Below are 24,715 nucleotides of genomic sequence, written 5' to 3' on the forward strand. Positions count from 1 at the left end.
AATTCATTGGCCAACTAATATATATCTATACAAAAAAAAAAATTAGCCGGGCATGGTGGCGCATGCCTGTAGTCCCAGCTACTTGGGAGGCTGAGGCAGCAGGATTGCTTGAGCCCAGGAGATTGAGGTTGCTGTGAGCTAGGCTGACGCCATGGCACTCACTCTAGCCAGGGCAACAAAGCGAGACTCTGTCTCCAAAAAAAAAAAAATGCCTCTTACCTCCCCATTATTGCATTTCCTTTTCTCTCTCTTTTCAAGCAGATTATGGGAGTACAAGTATTAAGGTTCCATGTATTGCCCGTGCCCCCCTCCCCCCTGTTGTCTTATTTATCTCTCATGCTTTAGCAGCGTATGGTGGGGGTACCAATGTTAAGGTCGGGTACATTGCCCTCTCCCCGCCTGCCCCCTCTGGTCAGAGCTTCAAGTGCGCCCATCCCCCAGTCGGTGCGCACCCACCCCATTCCTCATGGGTGTGTATGCCCATCCCCTCCCCCCACCCGCCCGACCCCCACCCGATGAAGGTGATTCCTCTACGTCCACTCAGGTGTCCGTGGGTTCCTACCAATTTGCCGGTGAGCACGCGCACGTGGTGCTCCTGTGTCCATTCTTGGGATACTTGGCTTACTGGAACGGGTTCCAGCTCCGGCCAGGAGAACACGAGAGGTGCCCTCTCACCGCCGTTTCTCATAGCCGAATAGCACTCCGTGGTGTCCACGCGCCACATTTTATGAATCCACTCGTGGATCGATGGGCACTCGGGTCGCTTCCACATCTTTGCAATGGTGAATTGTGCCGCCACAGACACCCGAGCGCAGGTGTCTTCTGCGTAGGCTGCGGGCCTGGCTCTTCTGAATGCCGCTAGCTCGGGACCCACGGGTGAACCTGGTCAGGGTACTTGCTCTAAGGAGCAGACTCTGATCCGGGCGGGCTACCGGTGTTTCTGTTTGCTCGTTTCTTTCTTCCATTTCGGGAAAGGCTTCCTTACTGGGTGTGGAAATCTCCTATGCCTTTCCTCGCCTCTTCTGTCAGCTTTAAAATTCTCTTTCAGTTGCCACCCTCACAAACGTCTCAGGAACGTCTTCACGGTGCCTTCGTTAGTGAAATGACCCTCAATGAAGCTGGAACCAAATCTCTAATCGCCCATTTTTAGCAAGTCCACAGCCCAGGGTGGTTGGGGTCCAATCCAGCCCCGGCCAGGCCCAGGCCCCTTGGACTGGGCCACAGGAGGACACAGAGTAGGGTCCCGGCCCCCACGGCAGCGGGTGCCGGCAGTTCTGCAAGGGCTTGGGGGGTTTCCACAGGTAGGAGATGGAGGGGACTGATGTCTTCAGCGCCCCCAAACCACCCCACCCATGGCACACATCCCGAGAGACGCCCCTACACTCGCTCCCCTCCCCTATGCGCTGTGCCCCGGCCCCGGTCCCGGGCGGATAGGCGGCAGCCCACACGCAGGGCGGGGGCGCAGCTGAAAGGGGTTGTGCTGGAGGGCGGCCCCTGGGGCCAAAGGCGACCGCCCGCGCATGCGCAGTCAGCAGCGGCGCACTGGGGTTGGGGGCGGGTAGGTGAGGGAGGCGAGGCCAGGAGAGGAGGGCGGCTGGAGGTCTCCACCTTGGCGGGTCCAGCCGTGGAGGCTGGAGGCGCATCTGGTGTGTGTCCGTGTGTGTGTGTGTGTGTGTGTGTGTGTGTGTGTGTGAAGACAGCCCCCCACCCCGCCGAGCCCACCACGCCCCGCACCCCAGCCCCGTGGAGACCTCGGGACCCGGCCAGCGAACTCAACCAGCCCGGCCCGGCCCCGAGTGGGTCAGCGCCGGCGCGGGGCCTGGGGCGGGAGGAGGCGCGGGGAAGCGCAGAGACGCTCGGCTTCTTGAGCCGGGCTGGGGCGCCCTCCGCCGTCTAGGGCCACACCACCCTGAACGCGCCCGATCTCGTCTGATCTCGGAAGCCAAGCAGGCTCGGGCCTGGTTAGTACTTGGATGGGAGACCGCCTGGGAATACCGGGTGCCGTAGGCTTGTATCTTATTTTATTTTATTTTTTTTTGCCTCTTGTTCTGTCCCCATTCGGAGAGCGCGGCGGCAGTCTGGGGGGCGGGGGGTCACCCCCACCCTCAGCGCCCGCCACGGTGCCTGGCGCCCCAGCCCGCTCCGTGGGGCCTCCTCTTGCCCCAAGCCGCAGCACCGCCGCCACGAGGCAGCAGGCGTGGCACCTGGACTGTCGGGCCTCAGACCAAGGGTCTGGGCTGTGGGAACCGACACGCTGGAGGAAACCTTGAGAGTCTGAGAGGGGAGGCAGTTGCAGAAGAAGGCCGGGATGTCATTTTGAGGGAGTTGTGACCAGAACTCGTCCCGTTGATTTTGGCGTTCTATGGGCTACACGTAGGAATCTTTGGTGGTGGCACCGGATGTTGGGGGATGCACAGTCACACCCAGACGTGCTCGACAGGCCTCCTTTTACTTTTCTTTTCGGAGTCATTTTTTTTTAAACAAAATGCCTCTTGGCCCGGCGTGCTGGCTCACGCCTGTAATCCTAGCACTCTGGGAGGCCGAGGTGGGCGGATTGCTCGAGGTCAGGAGTTCGAAACCAGCCTGAGCAAGAGCGAGACCCCATCTCTACTATAAATAGAAAGAAATTCATTGGCCAACTAATATATATCTATACAAAAAAAAAAATTAGCCGGGCATGGTGGCGCATGCCTGTAGTCCCAGCTACTTGGGAGGCTGAGGCAGCAGGATTGCTTGAGCCCAGGAGATTGAGGTTGCTGTGAGCTAGGCTGACGCCATGGCACTCACTCTAGCCAGGGCAACAAAGCGAGACTCTGTCTCCAAAAAAAAAAAAATGCCTCTTACCTCCCCATTATTGCATTTCCTTTTCTCTCTCTTTTCAAGCAGATTATGGGAGTACAAGTATTAAGGTTCCATGTATTGCCCGTGCCCCCCTCCCCCCTGTTGTCTTATTTATCTCTCATGCTTTAGCAGCGTATGGTGGGGGTACCAATGTTAAGGTCGGGTACATTGCCCTCTCCCCGCCTGCCCCCTCTGGTCAGAGCTTCAAGTGCGCCCATCCCCCAGTCGGTGCGCACCCACCCCATTCCTCATGGGTGTGTATGCCCATCCCCTCCCCCCACCCGCCCGACCCCCACCCGATGAAGGTGATTCCTCTACGTCCACTCAGGTGTCCGTGGGTTCCTACCAATTTGCCGGTGAGCACGCGCACGTGGTGCTCCTGTGTCCATTCTTGGGATACTTGGCTTACTGGAACGGGTTCCAGCTCCGGCCAGGAGAACACGAGAGGTGCCCTCTCACCGCCGTTTCTCATAGCCGAATAGCACTCCGTGGTGTCCACGCGCCACATTTTATGAATCCACTCGTGGATCGATGGGCACTCGGGTCGCTTCCACATCTTTGCAATGGTGAATTGTGCCGCCACAGACACCCGAGCGCAGGTGTCTTCTGCGTAGGCTGCGGGCCTGGCTCTTCTGAATGCCGCTAGCTCGGGACCCACGGGTGAACCTGGTCAGGGTACTTGCTCTAAGGAGCAGACTCTGATCCGGGCGGGCTACCGGTGTTTCTGTTTGCTCGTTTCTTTCTTCCATTTCGGGAAAGGCTTCCTTACTGGGTGTGGAAATCTCCTATGCCTTTCCTCGCCTCTTCTGTCAGCTTTAAAATTCTATTTCAGTTGCCACCCTCACAAACGTCTCAGGAACGTCTTCACGGTGCCTTCGTTAGTGAAATGACCCTCAATGAAGCTGGAACCAAATCTCTAATCGCCCATTTTTAGCAAGTCCACAGCCCAGGGTGGTTGGGGTCCAATCCAGCCCCGGCCAGGCCCAGGCCCCTTGGACTGGGCCACAGGAGGACACAGAGTAGGGTCCCGGCCCCCACGGCAGCGGGTGCCGGCAGTTCTGCAAGGGCTTGGGGGGTTTCCACAGGTAGGAGATGGAGGGGACTGATGTCTTCAGCGCCCCCAAACCACCCCACCCATGGCACACATCCCGAGAGACGCCCCTACACTCGCTCCCCTCCCCTATGCGCTGTGCCCCGGCCCCGGTCCCGGGCGGATAGGCGGCAGCCCACACGCAGGGCGGGGGCGCAGCTGAAAGGGGTTGTGCTGGAGGGCGGCCCCTGGGGCCAAAGGCGACCGCCCGCGCATGCGCAGTCAGCAGCGGCGCACTGGGGTTGGGGGCGGGTAGGTGAGGGAGGCGAGGCCAGGAGAGGAGGGCGGCTGGAGGTCTCCACCTTGGCGGGTCCAGCCGTGGAGGCTGGAGGCGCATCTGGTGTGTGTCCGTGTGTGTGTGTGTGTGTGTGTGTGTGTGTGTGTGTGTGTGTGTGTGTGTGTGTGAAGACAGCCCCCCACCCCGCCGAGCCCACCACGCCCCGCACCCCAGCCCCGTGGAGACCTCGGGACCCGGCCAGCGAACTCAACCAGCCCGGCCCGGCCCCGAGTGGGTCAGCGCCGGCGCGGGGCCTGGGGCGGGAGGAGGCGCGGGGAAGCGCAGAGACGCTCGGCTTCTTGAGCCGGGCTGGGGCGCCCTCCGCCGTCTAGGGCCACACCACCCTGAACGCGCCCGATCTCGTCTGATCTCGGAAGCCAAGCAGGCTCGGGCCTGGTTAGTACTTGGATGGGAGACCGCCTGGGAATACCGGGTGCCGTAGGCTTGTATCTTATTTTATTTTTTTTTTTTTTGCCTCTTGTTCTGTCCCCATTCGGAGAGCGCGGCGGCAGTCTGGGGGGCGGGGGGTCACCCCCACCCTCAGCGCCCGCCACGGTGCCTGGCGCCCCAGCCCGCTCCGTGGGGCCTCCTCTTGCCCCAAGCCGCAGCACCGCCGCCACGAGGCAGCAGGCGTGGCACCTGGACTGTCGGGCCTCAGACCAAGGGTCTGGGCTGTGGGAACCGACACGCTGGAGGAAACCTTGAGAGTCTGAGAGGGGAGGCAGTTGCAGAAGAAGGCCGGGATGTCATTTTGAGGGAGTTGTGACCAGAACTCGTCCCGTTGATTTTGGCGTTCTATGGGCTACACGTAGGAATCTTTGGTGGTGGCACCGGATGTTGGGGGATGCACAGTCACACCCAGACGTGCTCGACAGGCCTCCTTTTACTTTTCTTTTCGGAGTCATTTTTTTTTAAACAAAATGCCTCTTGGCCCGGCGTGCTGGCTCACGCCTGTAATCCTAGCACTCTGGGAGGCCGAGGTGGGCGGATTGCTCGAGGTCAGGAGTTCGAAACCAGCCTGAGCAAGAGCGAGACCCCATCTCTACTATAAATAGAAAGAAATTCATTGGCCAACTAATATATATCTATACAAAAAAAAAAAAATTAGCCGGGCATGGTGGCGCATGCCTGTAGTCCCAGCTACTTGGGAGGCTGAGGCAGCAGGATTGCTTGAGCCCAGGAGATTGAGGTTGCTGTGAGCTAGGCTGACGCCATGGCACTCACTCTAGCCAGGGCAACAAAGCGAGACTCTGTCTCCAAAAAAAAAAAATGCCTCTTACCTCCCCATTATTGCATTTCCTTTTCTCTCTCTTTTCAAGCAGATTATGGGAGTACAAGTATTAAGGTTCCATGTATTGCCCGTGCCCCCCTCCCCCCTGTTGTCTTATTTATCTCTCATGCTTTAGCAGCGTATGGTGGGGGTACCAATGTTAAGGTCGGGTACATTGCCCTCTCCCCGCCTGCCCCCTCTGGTCAGAGCTTCAAGTGCACCCATCCCCCAGTCGGTGCGCACCCACCCCATTCCTCATGGGTGTGTATGCCCATCCCCTCCCCCCACCCGCCCGACCCCCACCCGATGAAGGTGATTCCTCTACGTCCACTCAGGTGTCCGTGGGTTCCTACCAATTTGCCGGTGAGCACGCGCACGTGGTGCTCCTGTGTCCATTCTTGGGATACTTGGCTTACTGGAACGGGTTCCAGCTCCGGCCAGGAGAACACGAGAGGTGCCCTCTCACCGCCGTTTCTCATAGCCGAATAGCACTCCGTGGTGTCCACGCGCCACATTTTATGAATCCACTCGTGGATCGATGGGCACTCGGGTCGCTTCCACATCTTTGCAATGGTGAATTGTGCCGCCACAGACACCCGAGCGCAGGTGTCTTCTGCGTAGGCTGCGGGCCTGGCTCTTCTGAATGCCGCTAGCTCGGGACCCACGGGTGAACCTGGTCAGGGTACTTGCTCTAAGGAGCAGACTCTGATCCGGGCGGGCTACCGGTGTTTCTGTTTGCTCGTTTCTTTCTTCCATTTCGGGAAAGGCTTCCTTACTGGGTGTGGAAATCTCCTATGCCTTTCCTCGCCTCTTCTGTCAGCTTTAAAATTCTCTTTCAGTTGCCACCCTCACAAACGTCTCAGGAACGTCTTCACGGTGCCTTCGTTAGTGAAATGACCCTCAATGAAGCTGGAACCAAATCTCTAATCGCCCATTTTTAGCAAGTCCACAGCCCAGGGTGGTTGGGGTCCAATCCAGCCCCGGCCAGGCCCAGGCCCCTTGGACTGGGCCACAGGAGGACACAGAGTAGGGTCCCGGCCCCCACGGCAGCGGGTGCCGGCAGTTCTGCAAGGGCTTGGGGGGTTTCCACAGGTAGGAGATGGAGGGGACTGATGTCTTCAGCGCCCCCAAACCACCCCACCCATGGCACACATCCCGAGAGACGCCCCTACACTCGCTCCCCTCCCCTATGCGCTGTGCCCCGGCCCCGGTCCCGGGCGGATAGGCGGCAGCCCACACGCAGGGCGGGGGCGCAGCTGAAAGGGGTTGTGCTGGAGGGCGGCCCCTGGGGCCAAAGGCGACCGCCCGCGCATGCGCAGTCAGCAGCGGCGCACTGGGGTTGGGGGCGGGTAGGTGAGGGAGGCGAGGCCAGGAGAGGAGGGCGGCTGGAGGTCTCCACCTTGGCGGGTCCAGCCGTGGAGGCTGGAGGCGCATCTGGTGTGTGTCCGTGTGTGTGTGTGTGTGTGTGTGTGTGTGTGTGTGTGTGTGTGTGTGTGTGTGTGTGTGTGAAGACAGCCCCCCACCCCGCCGAGCCCACCACGCCCCGCACCCCAGCCCCGTGGAGACCTCGGGACCCGGCCAGCGAACTCAACCAGCCCGGCCCGGCCCCGAGTGGGTCAGCGCCGGCGCGGGGCCTGGGGCGGGAGGAGGCGCGGGGAAGCGCAGAGACGCTCGGCTTCTTGAGCCGGGCTGGGGCGCCCTCCGCCGTCTAGGGCCACACCACCCTGAACGCGCCCGATCTCGTCTGATCTCGGAAGCCAAGCAGGCTCGGGCCTGGTTAGTACTTGGATGGGAGACCGCCTGGGAATACCGGGTGCCGTAGGCTTGTATCTTATTTTATTTTATTTTTTTTTGCCTCTTGTTCTGTCCCCATTCGGAGAGCGCGGCGGCAGTCTGGGGGGCGGGGGGTCACCCCCACCCTCAGCGCCCGCCACGGTGCCTGGCGCCCCAGCCCGCTCCGTGGGGCCTCCTCTTGCCCCAAGCCGCAGCACCGCCGCCACGAGGCAGCAGGCGTGGCACCTGGACTGTCGGGCCTCAGACCAAGGGTCTGGGCTGTGGGAACCGACACGCTGGAGGAAACCTTGAGAGTCTGAGAGGGGAGGCAGTTGCAGTAGAAGGCCGGGATGTCATTTTGAGGGAGTTGTGACCAGAACTCGTCCCGTTGATTTTGGCGTTCTATGGGCTACACGTAGGAATCTTTGGTGGTGGCACCGGATGTTGGGGGATGCACAGTCACACCCAGACGTGCTCGACAGGCCTCCTTTTACTTTTCTTTTCGGAGTCATTTTTTTTTAAACAAAATGCCTCTTGGCCCGGCGTGCTGGCTCACGCCTGTAATCCTAGCACTCTGGGAGGCCGAGGTGGGCGGATTGCTCGAGGTCAGGAGTTCGAAACCAGCCTGAGCAAGAGCGAGACCCCATCTCTACTATAAATAGAAAGAAATTCATTGGCCAACTAATATATATCTATACAAAAAAAAAAATTAGCCGGGCATGGTGGCGCATGCCTGTAGTCCCAGCTACTTGGGAGGCTGAGGCAGCAGGATTGCTTGAGCCCAGGAGATTGAGGTTGCTGTGAGCTAGGCTGACGCCATGGCACTCACTCTAGCCAGGGCAACAAAGCGAGACTCTGTCTCCAAAAAAAAAAAAATGCCTCTTACCTCCCCATTATTGCATTTCCTTTTCTCTCTCTTTTCAAGCAGATTATGGGAGTACAAGTATTAAGGTTCCATGTATTGCCCGTGCCCCCCTCCCCCCTGTTGTCTTATTTATCTCTCATGCTTTAGCAGCGTATGGTGGGGGTACCAATGTTAAGGTCGGGTACATTGCCCTCTCCCCGCCTGCCCCCTCTGGTCAGAGCTTCAAGTGCGCCCATCCCCCAGTCGGTGCGCACCCACCCCATTCCTCATGGGTGTGTATGCCCATCCCCTCCCCCCACCCGCCCGACCCCCACCCGATGAAGGTGATTCCTCTACGTCCACTCAGGTGTCCGTGGGTTCCTACCAATTTGCCGGTGAGCACGCGCACGTGGTGCTCCTGTGTCCATTCTTGGGATACTTGGCTTACTGGAACGGGTTCCAGCTCCGGCCAGGAGAACACGAGAGGTGCCCTCTCACCGCCGTTTCTCATAGCCGAATAGCACTCCGTGGTGTCCACGCGCCACATTTTATGAATCCACTCGTGGATCGATGGGCACTCGGGTCGCTTCCACATCTTTGCAATGGTGAATTGTGCCGCCACAGACACCCGAGCGCAGGTGTCTTCTGCGTAGGCTGCGGGCCTGGCTCTTCTGAATGCCGCTAGCTCGGGACCCACGGGTGAACCTGGTCAGGGTACTTGCTCTAAGGAGCAGACTCTGATCCGGGCGGGCTACCGGTGTTTCTGTTTGCTCGTTTCTTTCTTCCATTTCGGGAAAGGCTTCCTTACTGGGTGTGGAAATCTCCTATGCCTTTCCTCGCCTCTTCTGTCAGCTTTAAAATTCTCTTTCAGTTGCCACCCTCACAAACGTCTCAGGAACGTCTTCACGGTGCCTTCGTTAGTGAAATGACCCTCAATGAAGCTGGAACCAAATCTCTAATCGCCCATTTTTAGCAAGTCCACAGCCCAGGGTGGTTGGGGTCCAATCCAGCCCCGGCCAGGCCCAGGCCCCTTGGACTGGGCCACAGGAGGACACAGAGTAGGGTCCCGGCCCCCACGGCAGCGGGTGCCGGCAGTTCTGCAAGGGCTTGGGGGGTTTCCACAGGTAGGAGATGGAGGGGACTGATGTCTTCAGCGCCCCCAAACCACCCCACCCATGGCACACATCCCGAGAGACGCCCCTACACTCGCTCCCCTCCCCTATGCGCTGTGCCCCGGCCCCGGTCCCGGGCGGATAGGCGGCAGCCCACACGCAGGGCGGGGGCGCAGCTGAAAGGGGTTGTGCTGGAGGGCGGCCCCTGGGGCCAAAGGCGACCGCCCGCGCATGCGCAGTCAGCAGCGGCGCACTGGGGTTGGGGGCGGGTAGGTGAGGGAGGCGAGGCCAGGAGAGGAGGGCGGCTGGAGGTCTCCACCTTGGCGGGTCCAGCCGTGGAGGCTGGAGGCGCATCTGGTGTGTGTCCGTGTGTGTGTGTGTGTGTGTGTGTGTGTGTGTGTGTGTGTGTGTGTGTGTGTGAAGACAGCCCCCCACCCCGCCGAGCCCACCACGCCCCGCACCCCAGCCCCGTGGAGACCTCGGGACCCGGCCAGCGAACTCAACCAGCCCGGCCCGGCCCCGAGTGGGTCAGCGCCGGCGCGGGGCCTGGGGCGGGAGGAGGCGCGGGGAAGCGCAGAGACGCTCGGCTTCTTGAGCCGGGCTGGGGCGCCCTCCGCCGTCTAGGGCCACACCACCCTGAACGCGCCCGATCTCGTCTGATCTCGGAAGCCAAGCAGGCTCGGGCCTGGTTAGTACTTGGATGGGAGACCGCCTGGGAATACCGGGTGCCGTAGGCTTGTATCTTATTTTATTTTTTTTTTTTTTGCCTCTTGTTCTGTCCCCATTCGGAGAGCGCGGCGGCAGTCTGGGGGGCGGGGGGTCACCCCCACCCTCAGCGCCCGCCACGGTGCCTGGCGCCCCAGCCCGCTCCGTGGGGCCTCCTCTTGCCCCAAGCCGCAGCACCGCCGCCACGAGGCAGCAGGCGTGGCACCTGGACTGTCGGGCCTCAGACCAAGGGTCTGGGCTGTGGGAACCGACACGCTGGAGGAAACCTTGAGAGTCTGAGAGGGGAGGCAGTTGCAGTAGAAGGCCGGGATGTCATTTTGAGGGAGTTGTGACCAGAACTCGTCCCGTTGATTTTGGCGTTCTATGGGCTACACGTAGGAATCTTTGGTGGTGGCACCGGATGTTGGGGGATGCACAGTCACACCCAGACGTGCTCGACAGGCCTCCTTTTACTTTTCTTTTCGGAGTCATTTTTTTTTAAACAAAATGCCTCTTGGCCCGGCGTGCTGGCTCACGCCTGTAATCCTAGCACTCTGGGAGGCCGAGGTGGGCGGATTGCTCGAGGTCAGGAGTTCGAAACCAGCCTGAGCAAGAGCGAGACCCCATCTCTACTATAAATAGAAAGAAATTCATTGGCCAACTAATATATATCTATACAAAAAAAAAAATTAGCCGGGCATGGTGGCGCATGCCTGTAGTCCCAGCTACTTGGGAGGCTGAGGCAGCAGGATTGCTTGAGCCCAGGAGATTGAGGTTGCTGTGAGCTAGGCTGACGCCATGGCACTCACTCTAGCCAGGGCAACAAAGCGAGACTCTGTCTCCAAAAAAAAAAAAATGCCTCTTACCTCCCCATTATTGCATTTCCTTTTCTCTCTCTTTTCAAGCAGATTATGGGAGTACAAGTATTAAGGTTCCATGTATTGCCCGTGCCCCCCTCCCCCCTGTTGTCTTATTTATCTCTCATGCTTTAGCAGCGTATGGTGGGGGTACCAATGTTAAGGTCGGGTACATTGCCCTCTCCCCGCCTGCCCCCTCTGGTCAGAGCTTCAAGTGCGCCCATCCCCCAGTCGGTGCGCACCCACCCCATTCCTCATGGGTGTGTATGCCCATCCCCTCCCCCCACCCGCCCGACCCCCACCCGATGAAGGTGATTCCTCTACGTCCACTCAGGTGTCCGTGGGTTCCTACCAATTTGCCGGTGAGCACGCGCACGTGGTGCTCCTGTGTCCATTCTTGGGATACTTGGCTTACTGGAACGGGTTCCAGCTCCGGCCAGGAGAACACGAGAGGTGCCCTCTCACCGCCGTTTCTCATAGCCGAATAGCACTCCGTGGTGTCCACGCGCCACATTTTATGAATCCACTCGTGGATCGATGGGCACTCGGGTCGCTTCCACATCTTTGCAATGGTGAATTGTGCCGCCACAGACACCCGAGCGCAGGTGTCTTCTGCGTAGGCTGCGGGCCTGGCTCTTCTGAATGCCGCTAGCTCGGGACCCACGGGTGAACCTGGTCAGGGTACTTGCTCTAAGGAGCAGACTCTGATCCGGGCGGGCTACCGGTGTTTCTGTTTGCTCGTTTCTTTCTTCCATTTCGGGAAAGGCTTCCTTACTGGGTGTGGAAATCTCCTATGCCTTTCCTCGCCTCTTCTGTCAGCTTTAAAATTCTCTTTCAGTTGCCACCCTCACAAACGTCTCAGGAACGTCTTCACGGTGCCTTCGTTAGTGAAATGACCCTCAATGAAGCTGGAACCAAATCTCTAATCGCCCATTTTTAGCAAGTCCACAGCCCAGGGTGGTTGGGGTCCAATCCAGCCCCGGCCAGGCCCAGGCCCCTTGGACTGGGCCACAGGAGGACACAGAGTAGGGTCCCGGCCCCCACGGCAGCGGGTGCCGGCAGTTCTGCAAGGGCTTGGGGGGTTTCCACAGGTAGGAGATGGAGGGGACTGATGTCTTCAGCGCCCCCAAACCACCCCACCCATGGCACACATCCCGAGAGACGCCCCTACACTCGCTCCCCTCCCCTATGCGCTGTGCCCCGGCCCCGGTCCCGGGCGGATAGGCGGCAGCCCACACGCAGGGCGGGGGCGCAGCTGAAAGGGGTTGTGCTGGAGGGCGGCCCCTGGGGCCAAAGGCGACCGCCGGCGCATGCGCAGTCAGCAGCGGCGCACTGGGGTTGGGGGCGGGTAGGTGAGGGAGGCGAGGCCAGGAGAGGAGGGCGGCTGGAGGTCTCCACCTTGGCGGGTCCAGCCGTGGAGGCTGGAGGCGCATCTGGTGTGTGTCCGTGTGTGTGTGTGTGTGTGTGTGTGTGTGTGTGTGTGTGAAGACAGCCCCCCACCCCGCCGAGCCCACCACGCCCCGCACCCCAGCCCCGTGGAGACCTCGGGACCCGGCCAGCGAACTCAACCAGCCCGGCCCGGCCCCGAGTGGGTCAGCGCCGGCGCGGGGCCTGGGGCGGGAGGAGGCGCGGGGAAGCGCAGAGACGCTCGGCTTCTTGAGCCGGGCTGGGGCGCCCTCCGCCGTCTAGGGCCACACCACCCTGAACGCGCCCGATCTCGTCTGATCTCGGAAGCCAAGCAGGCTCGGGCCTGGTTAGTACTTGGATGGGAGACCGCCTGGGAATACCGGGTGCCGTAGGCTTGTATCTTATTTTATTTTATTTTTTTTTGCCTCTTGTTCTGTCCCCATTCGGAGAGCGCGGCGGCAGTCTGGGGGGCGGGGGGTCACCCCCACCCTCAGCGCCCGCCACGGTGCCTGGCGCCCCAGCCCGCTCCGTGGGGCCTCCTCTTGCCCCAAGCCGCAGCACCGCCGCCACGAGGCAGCAGGCGTGGCACCTGGACTGTCGGGCCTCAGACCAAGGGTCTGGGCTGTGGGAACCGACACGCTGGAGGAAACCTTGAGAGTCTGAGAGGGGAGGCAGTTGCAGAAGAAGGCCGGGATGTCATTTTGAGGGAGTTGTGACCAGAACTCGTCCCGTTGATTTTGGCGTTCTATGGGCTACACGTAGGAATCTTTGGTGGTGGCACCGGATGTTGGGGGATGCACAGTCACACCCAGACGTGCTCGACAGGCCTCCTTTTACTTTTCTTTTCGGAGTCATTTTTTTTTAAACAAAATGCCTCTTGGCCCGGCGTGCTGGCTCACGCCTGTAATCCTAGCACTCTGGGAGGCCGAGGTGGGCGGATTGCTCGAGGTCAGGAGTTCGAAACCAGCCTGAGCAAGAGCGAGACCCCATCTCTACTATAAATAGAAAGAAATTCATTGGCCAACTAATATATATCTATACAAAAAAAAAAATTAGCCGGGCATGGTGGCGCATGCCTGTAGTCCCAGCTACTTGGGAGGCTGAGGCAGCAGGATTGCTTGAGCCCAGGAGATTGAGGTTGCTGTGAGCTAGGCTGACGCCATGGCACTCACTCTAGCCAGGGCAACAAAGCGAGACTCTGTCTCCAAAAAAAAAAAAATGCCTCTTACCTCCCCATTATTGCATTTCCTTTTCTCTCTCTTTTCAAGCAGATTATGGGAGTACAAGTATTAAGGTTCCATGTATTGCCCGTGCCCCCCTCCCCCCTGTTGTCTTATTTATCTCTCATGCTTTAGCAGCGTATGGTGGGGGTACCAATGTTAAGGTCGGGTACATTGCCCTCTCCCCGCCTGCCCCCTCTGGTCAGAGCTTCAAGTGCGCCCATCCCCCAGTCGGTGCGCACCCACCCCATTCCTCATGGGTGTGTATGCCCATCCCCTCCCCCCACCCGCCCGACCCCCACCCGATGAAGGTGATTCCTCTACGTCCACTCAGGTGTCCGTGGGTTCCTACCAATTTGCCGGTGAGCACGCGCACGTGGTGCTCCTGTGTCCATTCTTGGGATACTTGGCTTACTGGAACGGGTTCCAGCTCCGGCCAGGAGAACACGAGAGGTGCCCTCTCACCGCCGTTTCTCATAGCCGAATAGCACTCCGTGGTGTCCACGCGCCACATTTTATGAATCCACTCGTGGATCGATGGGCACTCGGGTCGCTTCCACATCTTTGCAATGGTGAATTGTGCCGCCACAGACACCCGAGCGCAGGTGTCTTCTGCGTAGGCTGCGGGCCTGGCTCTTCTGAATGCCGCTAGCTCGGGACCCACGGGTGAACCTGGTCAGGGTACTTGCTCTAAGGAGCAGACTCTGATCCGGGCGGGCTACCGGTGTTTCTGTTTGCTCGTTTCTTTCTTCCATTTCGGGAAAGGCTTCCTTACTGGGTGTGGAAATCTCCTATGCCTTTCCTCGCCTCTTCTGTCAGCTTTAAAATTCTCTTTCAGTTGCCACCCTCACAAACGTCTCAGGAACGTCTTCACGGTGCCTTCGTTAGTGAAATGACCCTCAATGAAGCTGGAACCAAATCTCTAATCGCCCATTTTTAGCAAGTCCACAGCCCAGGGTGGTTGGGGTCCAATCCAGCCCCGGCCAGGCCCAGGCCCCTTGGACTGGGCCACAGGAGGACACAGAGTAGGGTCCCGGCCCCCACGGCAGCGGGTGCCGGCAGTTCTGCAAGGGCTTGGGGGGTTTCCACAGGTAGGAGATGGAGGGGACTGATGTCTTCAGCGCCCCCAAACCACCCCACCCATGGCACACATCCCGAGAGACGCCCCTACACTCGCTCCCCTCCCCTATGCGCTGTGCCCCGGCCCCGGTCCCGGGCGGATAGGCGGCAGCCCACACGCAGGGCGGGGGCGCAGCTGAAAGGGGTTGTGCTGGAGGGCGGCCCCTGGGGCCAAAGGCGACCGCCCGCGCATGCGCAGTCAGCAGCGGCGCACTGGGGTTGGGGGCGGGTAGGTGAGGGAGGCGAGGCCAGGAGAGGAGGGCGGCTGGAGGTCTCCACCTTGGCGGGTCCAGCCGTGGAGGCTGGAGGCGCATCTGGTGTGTGTCCGTGTGTGTGTGTGTGTGTGTGTGTGTGTGTGTGTGTGTGTGTGTGTGTGTGTGAAGACAGCCCCCCACCCCGCCGAGCCCACCACGCCCCGCACCCCAGCCCCGTGGAGACCTCGGGACCCGGCCAGCGAACTCAACCAGCCCGGCCCGGCCCCGAGTGGGTCAGCGCCGGCGCGGGGCCTGGGGCGGGAGGAGGCGCGGGGAAGCGCAGAGACGCTCGGCTTCTTGAGCCGGGCTGGGGCGCCCTCCGCCGTCTAGGGCCACACCACCCTGAACGCGCCCGATCTCGTCTGATCTCGGAAGCCAAGCAGGCTCGGGCCTGGTTAGTACTTGGATGGGAGACCGCCTGGGAATACCGGGTGCCGTAGGCTTGTATCTTATTTTATTTTTTTTTTTTTTGCCTCTTGTTCTGTCCCCATTCGGAGAGCGCGGCGGCAGTCTGGGGGGCGGGGGGTCACCCCCACCCTCAGCGCCCGCCACGGTGCCTGGCGCCCCAGCCCGCTCCGTGGGGCCTCCTCTTGCCCCAAGCCGCAGCACCGCCGCCACGAGGCAGCAGGCGTGGCACCTGGACTGTCGGGCCTCAGACCAAGGGTCTGGGCTGTGGGAACCGACACGCTGGAGGAAACCTTGAGAGTCTGAGAGGGGAGGCAGTTGCAGAAGAAGGCCGGGATGTCATTTTGAGGGAGTTGTGACCAGAACTCGTCCCGTTGATTTTGGCGTTCTATGGGCTACACGTAGGAATCTTTGGTGGTGGCACCGGATGTTGGGGGATGCACAGTCACACCCAGACGTGCTCGACAGGCCTCCTTTTACTTTTCTTTTCGGAGTCATTTTTTTTTAAACAAAATGCCTCTTGGCCCGGCGTGCTGGCTCACGCCTGTAATCCTAGCACTCTGGGAGGCCGAGGTGGGCGGATTGCTCGAGGTCAGGAGTTCGAAACCAGCCTGAGCAAGAGCGAGACCCCATCTCTACTATAAATAGAAAGAAATTCATTGGCCAACTAATATATATCTATACAAAAAAAAAAATTAGCCGGGCATGGTGGCGCATGCCTGTAGTCCCAGCTACTTGGGAGGCTGAGGCAGCAGGATTGCTTGAGCCCAGGAGATTGAGGTTGCTGTGAGCTAGGCTGACGCCATGGCACTCACTCTAGCCAGGGCAACAAAGCGAGACTCTGTCTCCAAAAAAAAAAAAATGCCTCTTACCTCCCCATTATTGCATTTCCTTTTCTCTCTCTTTTCAAGCAGATTATGGGAGTACAAGTATTAAGGTTCCATGTATTGCCCGTGCCCCCCTCCCCCCTGTTGTCTTATTTATCTCTCATGCTTTAGCAGCGTATGGTGGGGGTACCAATGTTAAGGTCGGGTACATTGCCCTCTCCCCGCCTGCCCCCTCTGGTCAGAGCTTCAAGTGCGCCCATCCCCCAGTCGGTGCGCACCCACCCCATTCCTCATGGGTGTGTATGCCCATCCCCTCCCCCCACCCGCCCGACCCCCACCCGATGAAGGTGATTCCTCTACGTCCACTCAGGTGTCCGTGGGTTCCTACCAATTTGCCGGTGAGCACGCGCACGTGGTGCTCCTGTGTCCATTCTTGGGATACTTGGCTTACTGGAACGGGTTCCAGCTCCGGCCAGGAGAACACGAGAGGTGCCCTCTCACCGCCGTTTCTCATAGCCGAATAGCACTCCGTGGTGTCCACGCGCCACATTTTATGAATCCACTCGTGGATCGATGGGCACTCGGGTCGCTTCCACATCTTTGCAATGGTGAATTGTGCCGCCACAGACACCCGAGCGCAGGTGTCTTCTGCGTAGGCTGCGGGCCTGGCTCTTCTGAATGCCGCTAGCTCGGGACCCACGGGTGAACCTGGTCAGGGTACTTGCTCTAAGGAGCAGACTCTGATCCGGGCGGGCTACCGGTGTTTCTGTTTGCTCGTTTCTTTCTTCCATTTCGGGAAAGGCTTCCTTACTGGGTGTGGAAATCTCCTATGCCTTTCCTCGCCTCTTCTGTCAGCTTTAAAATTCTCTTTCAGTTGCCACCCTCACAAACGTCTCAGGAACGTCTTCACGGTGCCTTCGTTAGTGAAATGACCCTCAATGAAGCTGGAACCAAATCTCTAATCGCCCATTTTTAGCAAGTCCACAGCCCAGGGTGGTTGGGGTCCAATCCAGCCCCGGCCAGGCCCAGGCCCCTTGGACTGGGCCACAGGAGGACACAGAGTAGGGTCCCGGCCCCCACGGCAGCGGGTGCCGGCAGTTCTGCAAGGGCTTGGGGGGTTTCCACAGGTAGGAGATGGAGGGGACTGATGTCTTCAGCGCCCCCAAACCACCCCACCCATGGCACACATCCCGAGAGACGCCCCTACACTCGCTCCCCTCCCCTATGCGCTGTGCCCCGGCCCCGGTCCCGGGCGGATAGGCGGCAGCCCACACGCAGGGCGGGGGCGCAGCTGAAAGGGGTTGTGCTGGAGGGCGGCCCCTGGGGCCAAAGGCGACCGCCCGCGCATGCGCAGTCAGCAGCGGCGCACTGGGGTTGGGGGCGGGTAGGTGAGGGAGGCGAGGCCAGGAGAGGAGGGCGGCTGGAGGTCTCCACCTTGGCGGGTCCAGCCGTGGAGGCTGGAGGCGCATCTGGTGTGTGTCCGTGTGTGTGTGTGTGTGTGTGTGTGTGTGTGTGTGTGAAGACAGCCCCCCACCCCGCCGAGCCCACCACGCCCCGCACCCCAGCCCCGTGGAGACCTCGGGACCCGGCCAGCGAACTCAACCAGCCCGGCCCGGCCCCGAGTGGGTCAGCGCCGGCGCGGGGCCTGGGGCGGGAGGAGGCGCGGGGAAGCGCAGAGACGCTCGGCTTCTTGAGCCGGGCTGGGGCGCCCTCCGCCGTCTAGGGCCACACCACCCTGAACGCGCCCGATCTCGTCTGATCTCGGAAGCCAAGCAGGCTCGGGCCTGGTTAGTACTTGGATGGGAGACCGCCTGGGAATACCGGGTGCCGTAGGCTTGTATCTTATTTTATTTTTTTTTTTTTTGCCTCTTGTTCTGTCCCCATTCGGAGAGCGCGGCGGCAGTCTGGGGGGCGGGGGGTCACCCCCACCCTCAGCGCCCGCCACGGTGCCTGGCGCCCCAGCCCGCTCCGTGGGGCCTCCTCTTGCCCCAAGCCGCAGCACCGCCGCCACGAGGCAGCAGGCGTGGCACCTGGACTGTCGGGCCTCAGACCAAGGGTCTGGGCTGTGGGAACCGACACGCTGGAGGAAACCTTGAGAGTCTGAGAGGGGAGGCAGTTGCAGAAGAAGGCCGGGATGTCATTTTGAGGGAGTTGTGACCAGAACTCGTCCCGTTGATTTTGGCGTTCTATGGGCTACATGTAGGAATCTTTGGTGGTGGCACCGGATGTTGGGGGATGCACAGTCACACCCAGACGTGCTCGACAGGCCTCCTTTTACTTTTCTTTTCGGAGTCATTTTTTTTTAAACAAAATGCCTCTTGGCCCGGCGTGCTGGCTCACGCCTGTAATCCTAGCACTCTGGGAGGCCGAGGTGGGCGGATTGCTCGAGGTCAGGAGTTCGAAACCAGCCTGAGCAAGAGCGAGACCCCATCTCTACTATAAATAGAAAGAAATTCATTGGCCAACTAATATATAACTATACAAAAAAAAAAATTAGCCGGGCATGGTGGCGCGTGCCTGTAGTCCCAGCTACTTGGGAGGCTGAGGCAGCAGGATTGCTTGAGCCCAGGAGATTGAGGTTGCTGTGAGCTAGGCTGACGCCATGGCACTCACTCTAGCCAGGGCAACAAAGCGAGACTCTGTCTCCAAAAAAAAAAATGCCTCTTACCTCCCCATTATTGCATTTCCTTTTCTCTCTCTTTTCAAGCAGATTATGGGAGTACAAGTATTAAGGTTCCATGTATTGCCCGTGCCCCCCTCCCCCCTGTTGTCTTATTTATCTCTCATGCTTTAGCAGCGTATGGTGGGGGTACCAATGTTAAGGTCGGGTACATTGCCCTCTCCCCGCCTCCCCCCTCTGGTCAGAGCTTCAAGTGCGCCCATCCCCCAGTCGGTGCGCACCCACCCCATTCCTCATGGGTGTGTATGCCCATCCCCTCCCCCCACCCGCCCGACCCCCACCCGATGAAGGTGATTCCTCTACGTCCACTCAGGTGTCCGTGGGTTCCTACCAATTTGCCGGTGAGCACGCGCACGTGGTGCTCCTGTGTCCATTCTTGGGATACTTGGCTTACTGGAACGGGTTCCAGCTCCGGCCAGGAGAACACGAGAGGTGCCCTCTCACCGCCGTTTCTCATAGCCGAATAGCACTCCGTGGTGTCCACGCGCCACATTTTATGAATCCACTCGTGGATCGATGGGCACTCGGGTCGCTTCCACATCTTTGCAATGGTGAATTGTGCCGCCACAGACACCCGAGCGCAGGTGTCTTCTGCGTAGGCTGCGGGCCTGGCTCTTCTGAATGCCGCTAGCTCGGGACCCACGGGTGAACCTGGTCAGGGTACTTGCTCTAAGGAGCAGACTCTGATCCGGGCGGGCTACCGGTGTTTCTGTTTGCTCGTTTCTTTCTTCCATTTCGGGAAAGGCTTCCTTACTGGGTGTGGAAATCTCCTATGCCTTTCCTCGCCTCTTCTGTCAGCTTTAAAATTCTCTTTCAGTTGCCACCCTCACAAACGTCTCAGGAACGTCTTCACGGTGCCTTCGTTAGTGAAATGACCCTCAATGAAGCTGGAACCAAATCTCTAATCGCCCATTTTTAGCAAGTCCACAGCCCAGGGTGGTTGGGGTCCAATCCAGCCCCGGCCAGGCCCAGGCCCCTTGGACTGGGCCACAGGAGGACACAGAGTAGGGTCCCGGCCCCCACGGCAGCGGGTGCCGGCAGTTCTGCAAGGGCTTGGGGGGTTTCCACAGGTAGGAGATGGAGGGGACTGATGTCTTCAGCACCCCCAAACCACCCCACCCATGGCACACATCCCGAGAGACGCCCCTACACTCGCTCCCCTCCCCTATGCGCTGTGCCCCGGCCCCGGTCCCGGGCGGATAGGCGGCAGCCCACACGCAGGGCGGGGGCGCAGCTGAAAGGGGTTGTGCTGGAGGGCGGCCCCTGGGGCCAAAGGCGACCGCCCGCGCATGCGCAGTCAGCAGCGGCGCACTGGGGTTGGGGGCGGGTAGGTGAGGGAGGCGAGGCCAGGAGAGGAGGGCGGCTGGAGGTCTCCACCTTGGCGGGTCCAGCCGTGGAGGCTGGAGGCGCATCTGGTGTGTGTCCGTGTGTGTGTGTGTGTGTGTGTGTGTGTGTGTGTGAAGACAGCCCCCCACCCCGCCGAGCCCACCACGCCCCGCACCCCAGCCCCGTGGAGACCTCGGGACCCGGCCAGCGAACTCAACCAGCCCGGCCCGGCCCCGAGTGGGTCAGCGCCGGCGCGGGGCCTGGGGCGGGAGGAGGCGCGGGGAAGCGCAGAGACGCTCGGCTTCTTGAGCCGGGCTGGGGCGCCCTCCGCCGTCTAGGGCCACACCACCCTGAACGCGCCCGATCTCGTCTGATCTCGGAAGCCAAGCAGGCTCGGGCCTGGTTAGTACTTGGATGGGAGACCGCCTGGGAATACCGGGTGCCGTAGGCTTGTATCTTATTTTATTTATTTTTTTTTTGCCTCTTGTTCTGTCCCCATTCGGAGAGCGCGGCGGCAGTCTGGGGGGCGGGGGGTCACCCCCACCCTCAGCGCCCGCCACGGTGCCTGGCGCCCCAGCCCGCTCCGTGGGGCCTCCTCTTGCCCCAAGCCGCAGCACCGCCGCCACGAGGCAGCAGGCGTGGCACCTGGACTGTCGGGCCTCAGACCAAGGGTCTGGGCTGTGGGAACCGACACGCTGGAGGAAACCTTGAGAGTCTGAGAGGGGAGGCAGTTGCAGAAGAAGGCCGGGATGTCATTTTGAGGGAGTTGTGACCAGAACTCGTCCCGTTGATTTTGGCGTTCTATGGGCTACACGTAGGAATCTTTGGTGGTGGCACCGGATGTTGGGGGATGCACAGTCACACCCAGACGTGCTCGACAGGCCTCCGTTTACTTTTCTTTTCGGAGTCATTTTTTTTTAAACAAAATGCCTCTTGGCCCGGCGTGCTGGCTCACGCCTGTAATCCTAGCACTCTGGGAGGCCGAGGTGGGCGGATTGCTCGAGGTCAGGAGTTCGAAACCAGCCTGAGCAAGAGCGAGACCCCATCTCTACTATAAATAGAAAGAAATTCATTGGCCAACTAATATATATCTATACAAAAAAAAAAATTAGCCGGGCATGGTGGCGCATGCCTGTAGTCCCAGCTACTTGGGAGGCTGAGGCAGCAGGATTGCTTGAGCCCAGGAGATTGAGGTTGCTGTGAGCTAGGCTGACGCCATGGCACTCACTCTAGCCAGGGCAACAAAGCGAGACTCTGTCTCCAAAAAAAAAAATGCCTCTTACCTCCCCATTATTGCATTTCCTTTTCTCTCTCTTTTCAAGCAGATTATGGGAGTACAAGTATTAAGGTTCCATGTATTGCCCGTGCCCCCCTCCCCCCTGTTGTCTTATTTATCTCTCATGCTTTAGCAGCGTATGGTGGGGGTACCAATGTTAAGGTCGGGTACATTGCCCTCTCCCCGCCTCCCCCCTCTGGTCAGAGCTTCAAGTGCGCCCATCCCCCAGTCGGTGCGCACCCACCCCATTCCTCATGGGTGTGTATGCCCATCCCCTCCCCCCACCCGCCCGACCCCCACCCGATGAAGGTGATTCCTCTACGTCCACTCAGGTGTCCGTGGGTTCCTACCAATTTGCCGGTGAGCACGCGCACGTGGTGCTCCTGTGTCCATTCTTGGGATACTTGGCTTACTGGAACGGGTTCCAGCTCCGGCCAGGAGAACACGAGAGGTGCCCTCTCACCGCCGTTTCTCATAGCCGAATAGCACTCCGTGGTGTCCACGCGCCACATTTTATGAATCCACTCGTGGATCGATGGGCACTCGGGTCGCTTCCACATCTTTGCAATGGTGAATTGTGCCGCCACAGACACCCGAGCGCAGGTGTCTTCTGCGTAGGCTGCGGGCCTGGCTCTTCTGAATGCCGCTAGCTCGGGACCCACGGGTGAACCTGGTCAGGGTACTTGCTCTAAGGAGCAGACTCTGATCCGGGCGGGCTACCGGTGTTTCTGTTTGCTCGTTTCTTTCTTCCATTTCGGGAAAGGCTTCCTTACTGGGTGTGGAAATCTCCTATGCCTTTCCTCGCCTCTTCTGTCAGCTTTAAAATTCTCTTTCAGTTGCCACCCTCACAAACGTCTCAGGAACGTCTTCACGGTGCCTTCGTTAGTGAAATGACCCTCAATGAAGCTGGAACCAAATCTCTAATCGCCCATTTTTAGCAAGTCCACAGCCCAGGGTGGTTGGGGTCCAATCCAGCCCCGGCCAGGCCCAGGCCCCTTGGACTGGGCCACAGGAGGACACAGAGTAGGGTCCCGGCCCCCACGGCAGCGGGTGCCGGCAGTTCTGCAAGGGCTTGGGGGGTTTCCACAGGTAGGAGATGGAGGGGACTGATGTCTTCAGCACCCCCAAACCACCCCACCCATGGCACACATCCCGAGAGACGCCCCTACACTCGCTCCCCTCCCCTATGCGCTGTGCCCCGGCCCCGGTCCCGGGCGGATAGGCGGCAGCCCACACGCAGGGCGGGGGCGCAGCTGAAAGCGGTTGTGCTGGAGGGCGGCCCCTGGGGCCAAAGGCGACCGCCCGCGCATGCGCAGTCAGCAGCGGCGCACTGGGGTTGGGGGCGGGTAGGTGAGGGAGGCGAGGCCAGGAGAGGAGGGCGGCTGGAGGTCTCCACCTTGGCGGGTCCAGCCGTGGAGTCTGGAGGCGCATCTGGTGTGTGTCCGTGTGTGTGTGTGTGTGTGTGTGTGTGTGTGTGTGTGTGTGTGTGTGAAGACAGCCCCCCACCCCGCCGAGCCCACCACGCCCCGCACCCCAGCCCCGTGGAGACCTCGGGACCCGGCCAGCGAACTCAACCAGCCCGGCCCGGCCCCGAGTGGGTCAGCGCCGGCGCGGGGCCTGGGGCGGGAGGAGGCGCGGGGAAGCGCAGAGACGCTCGGCTTCTTGAGCCGGGCTGGGGCGCCCTCCGCCGTCTAGGGCCACACCACCCTGAACGCGCCCGATCTCGTCTGATCTCGGAAGCCAAGCAGGCTCGGGCCTGGTTAGTACTTGGATGGGAGACCGCCTGGGAATACCGGGTGCCGTAGGCTTGTATCTTATTTTATTTTTTATTTTTTTGCCTCTTGTTCTGTCCCCATTCGGAGAGCGCGGCGGCAGTCTGGGGGGCGGGGGGTCACCCCCACCCTCAGCGCCCGCCACGGTGCCTGGCGCCCCAGCCCGCTCCGTGGGGCCTCCTCTTGCCCCAAGCCGCAGCACCGCCGCCACGAGGCAGCAGGCGTGGCACCTGGACTGTCGGGCCTCAGACCAAGGGTCTGGGCTGTGGGAACCGACACGCTGGAGGAAACCTTGAGAGTCTGAGAGGGGAGGCAGTTGCAGAAGAAGGCCGGGATGTCATTTTGAGGGAGTTGTGACCAGAACTCGTCCCGTTGATTTTGGCGTTCTATGGGCTACACGTAGGAATCTTTGGTGGTGGCACCGGATGTTGGGGGATGCACAGTCACACCCAGACGTGCTCGACAGGCCTCCTTTTACTTTTCTTTTCGGAGTCATTTTTTTTTAAACAAAATGCCTCTTGGCCCGGCGTGCTGGCTCACGCCTGTAATCCTAGCACTCTGGGAGGCCGAGGTGGGCGGATTGCTCGAGGTCAGGAGTTCGAAACCAGCCTGAGCAAGAGCGAGACCCCATCTCTACTATAAATAGAAAGAAATTCATTGGCCAACTAATATATATCTATACAAAAAAAAAAATTAGCCGGGCATGGTGGCGCATGCCTGTAGTCCCAGCTACTTGGGAGGCTGAGGCAGCAGGATTGCTTGAGCCCAGGAGATTGAGGTTGCTGTGAGCTAGGCTGACGCCATGGCACTCACTCTAGCCAGGGCAACAAAGCGAGACTCTGTCTCCAAAAAAAAAAATGCCTCTTACCTCCCCATTATTGCATTTCCTTTTCTCTCTCTTTTCAAGCAGATTATGGGAGTACAAGTATTAAGGTTCCATGTATTGCCCGTGCCCCCCTCCCCCCTGTTGTCTTATTTATCTCTCATGCTTTAGCAGCGTATGGTGGGGGTACCAATGTTAAGGTCGGGTACATTGCCCTCTCCCCGCCTCCCCCCTCTGGTCAGAGCTTCAAGTGCGCCCATCCCCCAGTCGGTGCGCACCCACCCCATTCCTCATGGGTGTGTATGCCCATCCCCTCCCCCCACCCGCCCGACCCCCACCCGATGAAGGTGATTCCTCTACGTCCACTCAGGTGTCCGTGGGTTCCTACCAATTTGCCGGTGAGCACGCGCACGTGGTGCTCCTGTGTCCATTCTTGGGATACTTGGCTTACTGGAACGGGTTCCAGCTCCGGCCAGGAGAACACGAGAGGTGCCCTCTCACCGCCGTTTCTCATAGCCGAATAGCACTCCGTGGTGTCCACGCGCCACATTTTATGAATCCACTCGTGGATCGATGGGCACTCGGGTCGCTTCCACATCTTTGCAATGGTGAATTGTGCCGCCACAGACACCCGAGCGCAGGTGTCTTCTGCGTAGGCTGCGGGCCTGGCTCTTCTGAATGCCGCTAGCTCGGGACCCACGGGTGAACCTGGTCAGGGTACTTGCTCTAAGGAGCAGACTCTGATCCGGGCGGGCTACCGGTGTTTCTGTTTGCTCGTTTCTTTCTTCCATTTCGGGAAAGGCTTCCTTACTGGGTGTGGAAATCTCCTATGCCTTT

General features: G+C 59.9%; 9 non-coding genes across 9 annotated transcripts; all 9 read left to right on the forward strand.

Annotated features, from left to right (window-relative positions):
- Positions 1-1,891: 1,891 nt before the first annotated feature.
- Positions 1,892-2,010, forward strand: LOC142863179 (5S ribosomal RNA). Its single transcript, XR_012914073.1, has one exon. It is a non-coding gene; the product is annotated as a 5S ribosomal RNA (ribosomal RNA).
- Positions 2,011-4,534: 2,524 nt separating this feature from the next.
- On the forward strand, positions 4,535-4,653 carry LOC142863180 (5S ribosomal RNA). The gene has a single exon (XR_012914074.1). It is a non-coding gene; the product is annotated as a 5S ribosomal RNA (ribosomal RNA).
- A 2,531-nt stretch (positions 4,654-7,184) lies between these two features.
- On the forward strand, positions 7,185-7,303 carry LOC142863181 (5S ribosomal RNA). The gene has a single exon (XR_012914075.1). It is a non-coding gene; the product is annotated as a 5S ribosomal RNA (ribosomal RNA).
- A 2,522-nt stretch (positions 7,304-9,825) lies between these two features.
- On the forward strand, positions 9,826-9,944 carry LOC142863182 (5S ribosomal RNA). The gene has a single exon (XR_012914076.1). It is a non-coding gene; the product is annotated as a 5S ribosomal RNA (ribosomal RNA).
- A 2,508-nt stretch (positions 9,945-12,452) lies between these two features.
- LOC142863183 (5S ribosomal RNA) lies at positions 12,453-12,571 on the forward strand. Its single transcript, XR_012914077.1, has one exon. It is a non-coding gene; the product is annotated as a 5S ribosomal RNA (ribosomal RNA).
- Positions 12,572-15,093: 2,522 nt separating this feature from the next.
- LOC142863184 (5S ribosomal RNA) lies at positions 15,094-15,212 on the forward strand. The gene has a single exon (XR_012914078.1). It is a non-coding gene; the product is annotated as a 5S ribosomal RNA (ribosomal RNA).
- Positions 15,213-17,718: 2,506 nt separating this feature from the next.
- On the forward strand, positions 17,719-17,837 carry LOC142863185 (5S ribosomal RNA). The gene has a single exon (XR_012914079.1). It is a non-coding gene; the product is annotated as a 5S ribosomal RNA (ribosomal RNA).
- A 2,502-nt stretch (positions 17,838-20,339) lies between these two features.
- On the forward strand, positions 20,340-20,458 carry LOC142863186 (5S ribosomal RNA). Its single transcript, XR_012914080.1, has one exon. It is a non-coding gene; the product is annotated as a 5S ribosomal RNA (ribosomal RNA).
- A 2,514-nt stretch (positions 20,459-22,972) lies between these two features.
- LOC142863187 (5S ribosomal RNA) lies at positions 22,973-23,091 on the forward strand. The gene has a single exon (XR_012914081.1). It is a non-coding gene; the product is annotated as a 5S ribosomal RNA (ribosomal RNA).
- The last annotated feature ends 1,624 nt before the right edge of the window (positions 23,092-24,715 follow it).

Source organism: Microcebus murinus, chromosome 21, assembly GCF_040939455.1.
Source record: "Microcebus murinus isolate Inina chromosome 21, M.murinus_Inina_mat1.0, whole genome shotgun sequence".
NCBI lineage: Eukaryota > Metazoa > Chordata > Mammalia > Primates > Cheirogaleidae > Microcebus > Microcebus murinus.